General features: G+C 44.4%; 1 long non-coding RNA gene across 1 annotated transcript; it reads left to right on the forward strand.

Annotated features, from left to right (window-relative positions):
• The first annotated feature begins 5,522 nt into the window (after positions 1-5,522).
• On the forward strand, positions 5,523-11,657 carry LOC106149183. Its single transcript, XR_001235179.1, has 3 exons — positions 5,523-5,893; positions 11,124-11,225; positions 11,505-11,657. It is a non-coding gene; the product is annotated as an uncharacterized LOC106149183 (long non-coding RNA).
• The last annotated feature ends 2,941 nt before the right edge of the window (positions 11,658-14,598 follow it).

Raw genomic sequence — 14,598 nt, forward strand, 5'->3', positions numbered from 1 at the left:
CCCTGGTATTGTCCAGTGCCTGTCTCTCAGAGAATGTCAGTACCTACCTGTATGTGTGTGGGGAAGGGCCCGTATGACCAGGCAGTGGAAGACAAAAGCGCCAGAGTTTCATTCAGTTATGGGTTGGCTTAGCACGTGGGTACAAGTAAAAACTGGGCTGCTGGTGTGCCTTCACAGGTGTGGCAAAGAGATTCTTCCCAGTTGTTAGTCTTTGAAAAGAGTCCCTGGTCTCCAATTTTGTGTGGAAAGAGAAGTGGCCTGATAGAAAAACAACGGGCTTGCAGGCAATGGTGAATGTCTTTGCCGGCTGGTCTGAGGTCTGGAAGACAAATATTGGAAGACTAAGGACAAGAGCATCCCAGGAGTGGTATGTGGATGTACCTGTGAGAGTGACTCGCTCAGGGAAAAAGCGCTAGCCCACCATCAGGCCTGGTGATTGCCCACTCTGGTGTTGGCATGTGGGCCCGTGAACATAATAGTCATGACAGAAGTAAGGAAAGTGAGCATGTTAGTAGGGACTCATACTAATCAAGGCTATAACCTGACTATTGTACTTCTCAGTGTCCAATCTACCACCAAGAGACCTTCACTGAGTCTCTGACATGGATTATTCTCCAACTTGGTGACACGTTAATTATACTGAAATGGACAATAATTCATCTTGACTTGAATTAATATATGTGCCATGTGTGAGTTTGCCTATCTACCCACAGTGTTTCTGACAGTACCACTAACAGCGCTTGCACACCAGAAGATATCATGTAATATCTCTTGAGACTGAAGGACTGTGGATACAAGACCTAGGGTCCACTGGTTCTATTACATAACACATCCTCTAGAAGCTGCTGGTCTGATGTAGTGATGGACTTGAGTCTTGAAGGCATAAGTAGTTCCAATTTGGAGATGACAATCTGGAAAAATGAGGCCCTATCTTCTAGGATTTTATATACACCCTAAACTAAAAGGTTGAATAAAAGATCTAGAAACCAACAGGTAGAAATGGGAGTGGGTTTATCATTATCCTCTGGAACATCTATGAATCTGTCTACCATCATGAATATCTTAGGAGCTGCGTATGGGTCTAGGGCTTTTAGATATTAGAAAGAACACATCACTATCAGAGGACCAGAGAATAACTTTAAATTTTGTACTCTGACAGTCAACCTGCTGTTTCAGTTTTCTTGTTCCAAGAGATCAGACCACAAGAATAAGAGTCAACACATTGGAAGAGGTTATGGAGGTAACTGATTGCAATTGCCCAGAGGCAGTAGGGCAATGGTTACTCCAGGGCAGGGAAGAAGCACATGACTATCAAGTAAGTGACCCTCTGCCATATGTCTTATTACTTCTCTTCTCAGCTTTGAAGGTAAATGGAGAAAACCAGCCACTGCAGCGTAAGAACACAGTGATCACACATATAGTAACTGCTTTTTAGCAAAGGTGCCAATGGAGGAAATGACAATTTTTTTTCAAAACCTATGATGAAACAACAGGAAGTTCATACAGATAAAATGCAAAGGGGGACAGACCACAGCGAAGGAGTTCCAAGTGACCCATGCTGGAAAAATTTGAGCAACATGATCAAGTAGTACGGATTATAATCTAAAGTATAAAATGAATGTTTATGAGTTCGTGCTCATATAAACAAATGGTTGGATAAATAAGTAAATAAGGGAAGACATAATCCTCCAGGGAGAATTCCGAATAAGTTATGAGGATACTCCACCCAAAGGGAGAAAGCACAACTCTCACTCCTTAATTATGGTAACATGGTACCTTTTGTCTAAAGAATGTAGTACAGAAAAGGAGACGGAAAAAGAATAACTTTACACTGGAGAAATCTAACAAACTATTTCCGCCAAAGGGTAAGGGTAATGGGTACTGACAGTCGTTGCCTGTCGTTGCCAATGGCTAATGAGAAAGATCATTTATCCTTCATGTTTGCCTTTCTAAATCCAGATCCTAATGTCCCACTTTTCTTTAATAATTCCAGCACTGCAGGCTCATGCCTGTCTTGTGAACAGTGTTATCTTTTACTGTTTGTCCTGTGCATCTTCCTACTAAATCCTAGGTTCATGTACTTTAATGCTGAACTCAGGGGCACTTTAACCCAGGCACATTCTAGCTTCATCTCCCGTCGCCCTTATTTTTGGATATGGACCGTTGCTGTTTCCCCAATCTTAGGAAAAGAGTTTTATGAAAATTCAGTCTGGGGACGGCCCCATGTCTCTCTCAACCAGACTGTTGCCCTAAGAAACCCCTGCGACTTGCTAAGGCTATGACTGATCTTAGAAATCTTGTAATCAAATGTCCACATTTTACAGGAAAGAAAACTGTTCACATTTGCAAAAGTAGTAATGGCAGAGTTAGAACTAGAATTTTGAACTCCCACCTCCTGCCCTAAACTCTTTCTACTACATTCTACTATCTCATGCTGCTATCTAGCAAAATCCCTTCCAGTTGAAATACCCAGTTTCAGTTTTTCATGTGGCAAAGCATTGGGGAAATACCAAAAATGCATCATATGCTGAGCTTATCCATCACTTTGCCTGAAAAAAAAATGTGCTTGTAATTATAAAGATTGACCAAACAATGAGACAATGTACTGAAAGATTCCTCTGTGACAGCTGTAAGGAGGGCAAAAACATTTGTTTGTATAGTAGGATGATAGCATATTTATTTAGAGCAGCCCTAGATTTTGACTTTACCTTGGCACCATTTTTAAGCCATGCCTTTGTTTATTCTGAGAAATGTCCTCATTTGAAAGATAATTACATTATCATTGTCATTACAAGGAATTTCTAGCTAATAAGCAGCATTGTTCCAAATGCTTATGTTTTATTACTAGAAATAAATGGGGAGTGTTTGAGGGAATAGTCTATAGTCAACTTCTAATGCATGCTAGATTAAGAAAAATATAGTACAATTTCTCTTTGACTGCTCTGGGAGAAAAACCCTACCTCGGTTGACTTACTTGTTCAATTTGCCCAAACATTTCTTCAAAAACATTACTTTAAAATATTTCCAAGATTCTAAATGTCTGCTCATCTGCTTTCCATAAGCAAATTATAGTCTCATTTTAGAAGGAAATGTTTTGACAGAATGTGATATTAAATCTCATCAACCAAATTTAACTTGTGTACACAGTGAAGAATTTGGAATCCTTGTACACATTCGCACCCAAGTTTGACAGAACACATGCATCGTGCATGTGCATTTTTGAAATCTCTTCGTGTTATAATGTTTAGCCAAGTATGGGCTCATAATAAGGATAGGCTTATTACTTTCCAGATGTCACACGATGCCAGTTCTGCAGGGTGATAGATTTCCTGGTGTGTGCCTTCAGGTCACAGAACTCTTGAAGACAAGAAAGCGGGGTGTTCTCTCTTCTGAACTCCCCTTTTCCAACCACGATTCTTTTAGCCAGAAGTTGCTACAGAGATATCAGCCCAACAAAGGCCACTTTCATTCAGTACACACGAGAGTGGGAAAAGGCAGGCTGAGGGTTTCCAGTGGCTGCTATAACCAACACCGCAGCCTGGGTGAGTTAAACAACAGAACTTTATTTCCTCGCAGTTAGCTCTGCAAGGAAGTCCAAGATGGAGGTATTGGCAGAGCTGGTTTCATTCTGAGGCTTCTCCTTGGCTTACAGATGGGCACGTCCTCCTTGGGTCTTACATGGGTTTCTCTGAATGCGTCTGTATTCAGATCTCCTGATACCAGTCACAGGATGAGGGGTCCTCTGATGCCCTTATTTTAACTAAGACCCTGTGTCCAAACACAGTCCCCTTCTGAAATACTGAGGGTGAGAGCATCAGGCATGAGCAGGATTTTTTATTTATCAATATTAAAAAGCATTGTACATTGCTGCCTCCTGTACTTTTCACTTGCCACATTAGGGGAGGGAGGCTGTGGTGAGACAAGAGAAAAATTAACGTATCAGTTGGCCCATGGGACAGATGACAAGCTAGGAAACACAATCAATTAAACTTGTGCCTGAGAGGACCTCGGGATGCACTGGTGCTCAGTCCCAAAGGGAAAAAATGCTCCTACACTTACTAACTCAGTTCTGCTTATCCTCCAAGAGGAGGCGCAAGCACACCTCTTCCAGAAGACACCCTGACCCCCTTATTGGCCTCTGCTGTGTCCTGCCAGAGCCGCAGAAGAAAGGCTGTGCCAGCACCCTTCATTTCAGACATGTCTTGCTTTGTAGTTCTTCTCACTCGATGGAACCCTGGCTGTCTTCCCACATAATCCAAGTCTTTTCTTCTATAGCCTGAGTGGTGGGTGTAGTTTCTGACCCGTAGTAGACAGCAAATGAATAAGCGCATAGGTAACTTTTGCTTCCAGGGTTGTTTCTCCACTAAGGCTGGCTGACCACCCAACCACCCAGGAAAAACACAGGCCAGTCCTGGAGTCTACATCCAACACATACTCACGTGTGAAGTCAGCAGAACTGAAAAATGTCAACATGCTCTTGTGCATCGTTACTTGAAAGCGTCACGCACTGGCACACAGATGGAGATGACATGCCAATTTGTCAGGTGGTTTGTTTTTCACGACCATGAGGTATGGCATAAAAATGGGTTCTGAACACTGCAGCTCTAACTCTGGTCAGATCGCCTGAATGTGAGCCCCAGTTCTGCTATTCATTAGCAAGTGGCTTTGGGCAAGTAGCTTAACCTCTCTGTGTCTAGGTTTCCTCATTGGTATGACAGAGATAATAATAACAACATTAATAAACTCCACACAAACTTCAAAGGGCTATTAGGAGGAGGAGAAAAGTTAGTCTATATAAAGAACTTAGGCTAGAACCTGGAATGTAGTAAGTGCGACATAAGTGTATGTTACTAGTGCATTATCATCATTCCGTTATTACTAATAAAAAGGGAAGCCTTTAGCTTGGTTCCACCCTGTCATTATAATCCCAATCTGTCAAGTCGTTCACATTATTCCCTGTCCGCTTTTGTCCTGTGGACCAGGGCACCCCCTGCCTGGCTCGCCCCAAGTCTGCGCAGGACTGAAGCTGCAAACAGTAGCTGTCCAGGTCACATCTCTGTGGCCAACAGTGCCCTTTCCTTCTTGGCTCTTGTGTGTCCTGGAGAGTTTGAGGTAAAAATAATACGGTCACAGCGACCCGCCCCAGGAGCCACCAGGAGAAGGAAGAGGGAGGGGGTCGGGGGTGCACGGCCTGGGGGTTTTCCACACTGAGGCGGGAGCAGGAGGGGAGGGGAAGGGAAGGGGAGGCAGCGGATCCCACAGGAGCTGAAGGACAGGCAGGCCTGGCTGGGAGCTTTCCAATGACTCCCCTCCGTGAAAACAAGCCAGCCGCCCCTCCTCCCCAGCACCAGCTGCTTCCACTTCCTTAGCACATGTCCACTCACCTGGACTGTTTACCAACTCCACATCCAGTACTTTTCAAATAGAGGAAAACCTGGGCTTGTCCACACCACCCAGAGAGCAGAGATAAGGGGGAATCCAACTACAAACGGTGTGAAACTGTCCCTGAGAACGGGAGCTCCACCAGAACAACACATTTCCCTTCGCTTTTATAGCTTCCTGAGCGGCTGGGAGAACCCGGCTCCCTTGTGCGGTTGGTCACACCAGCCTAAGGAGGAGCTGGATACTATCCTGACATCTAGACTGAGCTGCTCAAGGAAGAACACACGAAAGGAGCAGAATTTGTAAACAGCAGCCCATGTGACAGCAGGAAAAATATCACACTGGAAAGCCTGACTCACAGTGAGAGGAGAGATTTTCAGGTGTGGATGCAGCTCTGCCACCTGGGAGCTGTGTGACCTGGCTGAGTTACTTGACCGGCTCTGTGCTGCAGTTTTGTCATCTATCAAGCGGAGAGGATAGAGCGCACCTGACAGGCTTGTGGTGAAATTCAGTGAGTGAATATAAAGCACTTAGAGTAGTTCTGTAATTTACTAAGTGCCATAGAAGTGTTTGCTATTTTCATTTTATGTACATGTAAGTTTTAAAAATGGACTTTATTATTCCCCTTTGACATCTGTGACAGAGGGTGTGTCATGGGTTACTGTTTAATATATTGTACCTACCATTCCTGATGCACTTTCTGCCAGCATGCATAACTATACTGATGCTTCACCCTCAAACCCTACAAATAATTGACTAAATACTAAGTATTAGAAAAGGCCACATGCCCAAACACATGGAATTCTGCAAATAACATGATCAATCAGAAGGACTGAGAAGTACCCCCTTTTCAAAAAAAATTTAAGTCCTATTTTAACCTTTGGAATTCTTCTATTTAAAACTTTTATAATATGCTGACAAACTAGAGTTGTATTAAAAATATGGGATACAAAGTGATATTATATATTTTAATACAATGTGAAATGATTAAATCAAGTTAATTAACATTTGTTGAGATGAGAACATTCAAAATTACTCTCAGCAATATTGAAGTATACAATACTCCATTAATTATATTTAACTATATTTATCACATGGTATAACAGATCCCAAAAATAATAAATAGATAAATTAATTAATACCTTCTTGATATTTCCGTTCTGGGGCTGTGGCCAAGGAACAGAATGGATTGGGGGAAGCAAATGAAAAATACTATGTGTATACAGTAATTTTAAAATCAGACAAATTAGTATTATAAAAATAACAGAGTAATCAGACTATTAAGCTAGAATTAATCTTTGGGTGGTAAAGATAAAATAAGAACAAATCTTACTATAGAAGAAAAGATACAGTTGGGTATAAGACCAACACACCCCATTATCCTTGGGATATTTCCATAGAGTCCACAGCCCGGTATGGCTAATAAACTGCCACAAAAGCCCCGCTTCAGGGGGAAAGGAAGACCCCTGATCTGCCACCTTTGTTACTGCTAAGGCAGTAGTGTCTTACACAAATATTTAAGGTTTTGGCTATTTAAAGACTGAGAAAATGTGGCTAGCAATGTATTTTATGTTCGTTTCAGGAAAATAAATATTCTTTAGGGGGTTAGTCCAACTGAAGCATCACAACATTAACTTCTGTTTGATCTTTATAGTCTTATGTTTCTCCACCCAACAGACACACAAGCATTTTGGAAGAATAGGTACCCTGCTAGGAGCTTAAAGTGTGAACTACATGATATTTCTGACAATTTTTGTGGATTAGATGCTCCTTTGAGAACAGATGAAGAATGGCTCAGGTCTGGTTTTGCCTTAGACTTTGCTTATCAGAAATCAGCTTCCCAGACAAGTGAGTCTGGTAGATCGCATGTCTCCTAGTCCCAGAGGGAAAGAGCCTGCTAGCAGCTGTCCTGTGTGAGGGAAAGGATGCAGGTGCAGCTCAGCCACCAGCGGGTCTGATACCAGCTCCATCGTCCACTCACTGTCACGAACAGTGCATTTTTTGGATACAGTCATCTGCAGCTGGGTGTGTGCCAGGTGCAGTTCTCAGCACTGGGTCTAGGACAGAGCGAGCTTGGCAAGTCCCTGTCCTCAGGGAGCCTGCATCCTAACCAGGGCATCAGAAACTAAACACGCACAACGACAAATATGAGATCGATCTTGGGAAGAGAGCAGTGCTATGAGGATGAGCTGAGAGGGCTTTGGGGAAGGGGGAAAAGGTAAGATATGTCAGACTCTAGAGGTCTTAGCAATGCGTTGTCCTTGGGGCAAAACACTAAGTATTCTATGAGGTTCTACAAGATCTGGTCACCCCTCAAGTAACACATCTGTCTTCACCTCCTGCTTCTCCTTCCTTTTGTCACTTGTCCAGCTGCACTGGGCAGAATGATCCCCTAGGATCTGCTGGTGCTAAAGCCAGGAAATTCCCATACAGGCTGAACCTGTGTATGGGTCATGCCACTGCCAGGAAATTACCACCAAAGGACTTGCTCCAGCAGTGCCCTTGCCAGAGTGCCTCTGTCTCAGACTGTGTCTTCACTCAGTTTTCGTGTCCCGCATCAGGACTGTCCTGACCAACCTTGCAACAGAGCCTCATGCCCACAGTGCTAATCTCCTACTTTACGTTTCCCTTCTCCAAGCCTCATCATGGGCCCACACATCCCATAACACTCTTACTGTAGATTTCAGGGTACTTTTGGTGCTTTTGCTTCCAAAGCTCCACCCCTACAATTCTACAGATCCTGTGCTGGGATGCTGAACCCCTTTGCCTGCTGATGAAGGCTGAGATGAGATCCCACCCTCCTCCCCCACAGGCAGGACAAGTCTAGGTTAAGTGACACTGCAGACTTCTGCAGGATCAGACCAATGCTCTGTTTTCAGGCTTTTGTCTGGAGTCCCACACTTGCTAGCCTTTTGCCCCTTCCCCTGCCCCTTCTCCACTCTGTCACTGGCTGCTCCTGGGAGCATTTCCTTAAATTGCTGTATCCATCTGCCTCTGAGGCCCCAACCTAGAACTAAAGAGCTGTCCCTGAGCAGATCAAGGGCAGTTCATCCCATACACTAGGAGGAGCAGGCAGCACAGTGTATTAGATGGTGTTTTAGTCACTTTCCTGTTATGGGGACAAAACTGCCTAACACCTGCAACTGAAAGGAGGAGGGGTTTATTTTAGCTCATGGGTGCAGTCCATGGTCAGGGGCTCCATGGCAGGAAGGGCCTCATGGCAGGGCCTGCACAGAGGAGAGCTGCTCATTTCATGATGGCCAGGAAGTTGATAGAAAAGGAAAGATCCAGACAGGGAGACACCAAGAGAGGTCAACCCCAGTGACTCTCCTCCCACCAAGCCCTACCCCCCAGCAGCACACTCAGCTGCTGAACTCAGTGTTAGAAGAATCCACCGACAAGCATAAACCCCCTACCATCCAATCAGCTTTCAAACGCCCCACCTAGGAGTACATGAGAGTTTGGGGGGACATTCTAGTCCTAAATTATAACAGATGGTCAGTCTGAGCATGGGTGGACAAGCAGGTACTATCCGGGTGTTTCTATGATCTTGTATTCAGATGGAAAGAGAGGGATGCTTCGGGATTCCAGGAACAGGAAGAACGAGTGACGGGGAGAGCCAAGGAAACATGAGAAGATTGCGAGGCAGTGTGGACCAGGGTTGTGAGTTTGTCTTCAGCTGCAAAAGCTGTCCTGGTACTGGCTTAGAGAAGTGGGAAGCTGACTTAACCAGGTGCAGGTTACTCACAGGTGACTAAGCTGGAGAAAGGCTAGTGGGTGTTTCAGATGCAAAGAAGGGAATTACACTGATCTAGTGACAAGGTGGGAGATCTTTGCAGTTACATAAGAAAGTGAGGACATGGTAGGGGGTGGCCTAGAGAAAGGGACAATGAGAGAAGAGAGTGGATCCTGATAACAGTTCAAGACCTTTAGGTTGGTGGTCTGAGTTGGTGATGCCGAGGAGAGGTGATGAGACAGCAGGGAACCCAGGACTGAGGTATAATTGGCACCCTGGGAGCAATGTCAGTTCAGAAGTGAGGGTAGGAGGGGGAGATGTGGAATGGGGTCAGGATCCCTGGCTATTGAAATTCTACCTATCTCAAGCTTAATAAATAATTCATGAAATAGGTTATATATTCCCCCTCCCCCCAATCTCTTATTTTTTGTTTTGTTTATTTGTTTGTTTGTCTGGGGGTTTTTTCCTGGCAAGGATTGGAAAGAATAAATGAAAGAGGAAGGAAAGAATAAAGCAACATTTAGAAGTTCTCCCCAGTCTATCCTCCCTGCCTCCCACTGAGCAGGGACACTCTGGGCCCTGGTGGTAGCCAGCAGCCCTCTCCTACATGTGCAGCTTTCAGTTTACCCAAAAATTCCTCAGTTTTTAATGTTCTGTCATAAGGTCCATTACTTTCTCATTTCTTTGATTTCTCCCAGGTTGTTTTTAGGGGAAGGTACTGCAGGCCTGTGCCTTGTTCTCAACACAATCAGACTTTAATCAACTACTGTACAGACCTTCTCAGAACATGAGGGCAATGCTTACACTCTCCCCCACTGCCACAATAGTCCAGGCTTCTGAGAGGAAATGCTTTTCCTTCTATAAGCAGGCTGGCACCTCTAGAGGCATTCAGGTTATGTGCTGCTATTCAGACCCCTATCCCCCAACTAGCTCTTACCAGCAGTGTAGTACCAAGGACAGACTAGAGCCTTCTATCCTCAGAATCTCCACTGGAAATTTGCTTCCCAGCGTTCACACATGCACATGCACACATAGGTGCACATGCACGTACGTCTGCATGGGCATGCACCTACAGAAACACACACCTCCACATGTACACAGACTCCCACAATCCAGGGAACCAATTTCCCATACAGAAGCATCAAGCATGACAACTAAAAGATAGAGCACAGATTTAGAAGTCAGGAGAAATGGACAAAACTCACCCTGACTCCTGGTTTTCTTAGGTGAGATATCATCTATACGAGGAATCCTCAACTGCGTGAGGGAGGAAGATAGTTTTAATATTTCCCCAAGGTCTTGTGTACACCAGACAGGATGGAAAGGAGAAGGAAAACGAGGCAAGAAGTCGGTTTTTTTGGACAGAGTCATCTGTAGGTCTGAAGGCCAAATGCATGGGTGCCCACTGAGCCAGCTGGGGGGCTACCAGCTGACTGCATCCACCAGCCTTAAGCGCCTCTGGAGGAGCTCTGGGCTTCTAGGCAAATGTTGAGGTTGCTTTGGTCTTTCTTGCCTCCTAGCAAGCGTGCATTGGGAATTAGTGGGCTACAGACTGCCGAGCTTATTCTTTTGTAAGCATACAACTCTGTAAACCTGGCTTTGACTGAAGATTTATTTATTTATTTATTTTTGTTTTTGTTTTTGTTTTTCCCTCCGGTACCGGGAATTGAACTCATAACCTTGCTCTTGCCAGGCAGGCACTATGCCGCTGAGCTAAATCCCCAGCCCCTTTGACTGAAGATTTATATCCACATGGCTGAAGAGAACTTACTGTGTATGGACACCCCCCGACACACACAAGTACCTGCTTTACCAATGGAGGGTTTTAAAATGATCAGAAAAGCATTAAAAGAATTTCTTAAGGAGCATGAAAACCGAGTGGTTGACACCATCACAAGTTAAGTTTTTCTCCAAGTGATATCATTATAGCAGACATTGGAAATAATGGAGAAAACCCACTTTTCTCTTAAACTAAAATCTCCCATTCTGTCTTTTGTGAACACAGCGTGAACGCTTCTTGATTGACTGCCAAGCATGGACTCACCCCCTCCTCCACACCAGTCGTGGATGTTGCACCAACTGAATGTACTTTCCAGTGTGCAACCAGGTACCTGTAGAGTCAACTCTCAATTATTCATGGTTCTGGTTAACTGTGTTCTGCCAGACACCTTCCACCCCCTCAACCTGCCCAAATTTTCCTTCCCATCTTCACAGTGCTGAGGTTTGGACATCTAATTGCACACCTGCCACCTGCCCCCTCCCAGGACTGGCCCCCTCTAGGACAAATGTCACATGAAGGAATGGGGTTTCGAAGGCCAGAAGAGGTTGGGGCGAGTTACTTACCACATTGGACAACTCCCATTATTTCTCTCCTTCCCCACTGCAGATAACTGGAATGTGAACACATACCCTGAACATGCTGCCTCCGGTCTTGCGGAAATGCCCTAGACTATATTATGCCCAAATTGTTTTCATCCTCAAACCTGCCACATGAGAGACACACAATACATGTCATGTTTTATGATAATGCTCAAATAAAGCCACGCAAACTTGTCTGACTGTCACAGTCCATCCCAAGTAGTATGAATTCAAGGTAAGTTGACTCATTTATACAGAACAATTCCCTCATTTCCTTTTGCGCAATTGTGAAGTGCTTGACATAGAGCAAGTGACCTTCACATAGGAGAGGGATTTGGCTTGTGCTGTCAGTGTGGATTTGGCAGCATGAATTAAGCCAAAGAATCCTGATTTCTTCTGCATGAACTGCTGACCCTGGTGCGGGGCCTGGAGAGCGGAGGGAAGGAAGGTGAACTCCTGCTGATTCAGGGCCCTCTTGCTGCCTTTCCACCCTGTCAGCAATCTCCACATCACTTTCCTCTCCTCCCTCTTCCGCCCCTCTGCAAGTCCAGTCCCTGGAAGCACTTTCCAGTTGCCAGGAATCATGAGTGTTAGGAAACAATCCAAACAAATGGGTGGCTACTTGGCTTCCCCAGATCCCATGGCATCACGCAGGCCTGGGTTTAGCCCTGGATCGTAGGTGTCAAAACAGCCTGGTACCAGGGAAGAATACCTGGGCCAAAAAGAGAAAATTTGGTGACTTCAGCACCAAGAAAAGTATGGCCAGGAAGCTGGCCTTTCTTTCAGGGCCTTTCTCAGTGAAGGCAGAAATGTTCTCCTGGGTTTCCAGACCTTTCTTGTGGCTCTATGTCTTGAAGCTCTGCTTCCTAGTGTTGGGTTGCTGGTCAGAGGCACCTGCTTATGGGACCAAAGACACACAAGCTCCCAAGCCACATCTTTTCAAGGGAATTGTAATGAAACGAGGAGGAAAGAGCCCAGAAGTCAACATGCTTGCTCTTTGTGGATCACAGGAAGCACCCTTAATACTCTGAGCTAGAGAAATGTCTTTAGTCTGGATTTCAAAACATCGTTAATGTTCCATGGTGCAGGAGGTATTTCTGATTCCTCCATCAGAAAGCCAGGCCCCCAGGCCTCCCAGGATGCCCATTGTTCTTGTCAATGCTGAGCAGGACTGGTTGTCGTCCTTCATCAGCTCTCTGACAGAGAAATCAGCAACTCTCTGTCAAGCAGTGAGGGACTCTGTGAGGTGAGCAGATGTGCTCATTTACATTTGGCGGAGCTTTGCGAAAGTGACAGGGTGCTGAAGCTTTCCTGATGGCGCTGCAGCAGGACATTTTCCCACTTAGCTCCTCTGAGCATCTCATCCTCCCAGAGCAGCTCCTGGGTGCGGTAGTCAGTAGTCGCTTGCTGACCCCCTCTGCCAGCATCCTGTCCTTGGTTATTCAAGGGTGCTCCCTGGATGGCGCACAAAGTGCCCTGTGTGCATCCTCATGCACTGTCACTGATAAGGCCAGTGTGTGGTGACAGTCCTCTCCACAGTTCATATCTTTGGGACTTACCCAGTGATTTGTGGGGGTGGCACCTGTCCACGCCACCTGTCTCTTCTTGGACACCTGGGCAGGTGGCAGCCTTGTTTTTCGGTGCACACATTCCTGAGTGCTGTGTGTCAGGCGGGCGTGTTAACTATATTTACCGCGGTTAACCAATAAGATGACCTATTTAAAAGTCGTCTGCATTTTTTTAGAAGAAAGAAGTCGGGAAATCTTAAGGAAACAAATTTACATTATGGCCTTTGAAAAACAAGCCAACAATAAAATATTTCCTGGAATGTGTTGGGTCCAATACCCATTTAACCAGCTTCTTATATTTTTATACTAATGTATACCCAGTCAGCCTACCTGATGTTTAGAAAGAATAACTACTTTGGGACTCAACAAACATCAGAAAAATACTGGTAAGTTCCATATTTTACCCTAAAGCATGAAATTGAATTAAGGTTTTAGAAGTAAATATCAACTAACAGAGGAACAGAGAGGAATTTCTTGGCATTCCTAGGGGAAAACTCATTTTCTGATGATGGTGGTCAGATTTCATTTTACAAGCCTCATCAGCACAGCCTCCTTCCCACAGTTCTGAGTTACCAGCCTCAGGATCAGGGGTGTTCCCAGAAGCCCAAAGTGGATTTCTTCTTGTCCTACGTTTATCTACAAGGACACAGCAGAGCCACTGTGGTTATACTGCCCAGTCTTACAGCAAGTAAACAAGAGAGACAGATTCTGAACGGAGGCATGCTTGGCTCCAGAGACCATGTTCCTGCTTTTAGGCAAAGCGTACAGCACAAGATTTCTGCTAAGTCTTTCTTTTTAACTTTAAAGTTTTCTTTTAATCAACAGGTAATAATTAAACATATTTATAAGGTACAGTGTGATATTTCAGTGCATGTATGCCATGCGTACTGATCAAATCAGCATACACAGATTTCTACTGCCCTATCATTTCTTTGTGTTGGAAAACTTTCTAGTTCTTCATAAAATATATTATCAGTCATTGTGAACCAGAGTCAACTATAATGCTGCAGAACACTAGACCTTGTCCTCCTATCTAACTGTGCTTGGGTTCATGTTATCCAAACTCCTTCTACCCACCCCTCCCTATCCTTCCTAGCCTCCGGTAATGCTATTCTACTTTCAAATCACCTTCTAAAGTTTCCACATATGCATGTGAACGTGTAGTGTTTGTCTTTCTGTACCTGCTTTATTTCATTTACTATCATGTCCCCAGGTCCATCCACTTTGCTGCAAATGGCAAGATTTCATTCTTCTTTATGGTTGGGTAATATTCCATTGTGTATGCATACCACATTTTCTTTAACCATTCTTTACCCATCTGTTAACAGATACTTGGTTGATTCCGTATATTGACTAGGGTGAGTACCACTGCAATAAGCATAGGAATGCACATATCCTTGTAATAAGGTGATTTAATTTCCTTTGTAATTCACTAGTTTTCAATAGTTTGTAAAAAAAAAAAAATATTTTGTTTACTTCAACTGTTACTGAACACCTGCCAGATCTTTGTTGTAGCACAAGTACAGAAAAATAAAATTAATAAGTGGGGTTCTG

Source organism: Chinchilla lanigera, unplaced genomic scaffold (genome assembly GCF_000276665.1).
Source record: "Chinchilla lanigera isolate Chin_1 unplaced genomic scaffold, ChiLan1.0 scaffold00038, whole genome shotgun sequence".
In the NCBI taxonomy this organism is placed as follows: domain Eukaryota; kingdom Metazoa; phylum Chordata; class Mammalia; order Rodentia; family Chinchillidae; genus Chinchilla; species Chinchilla lanigera.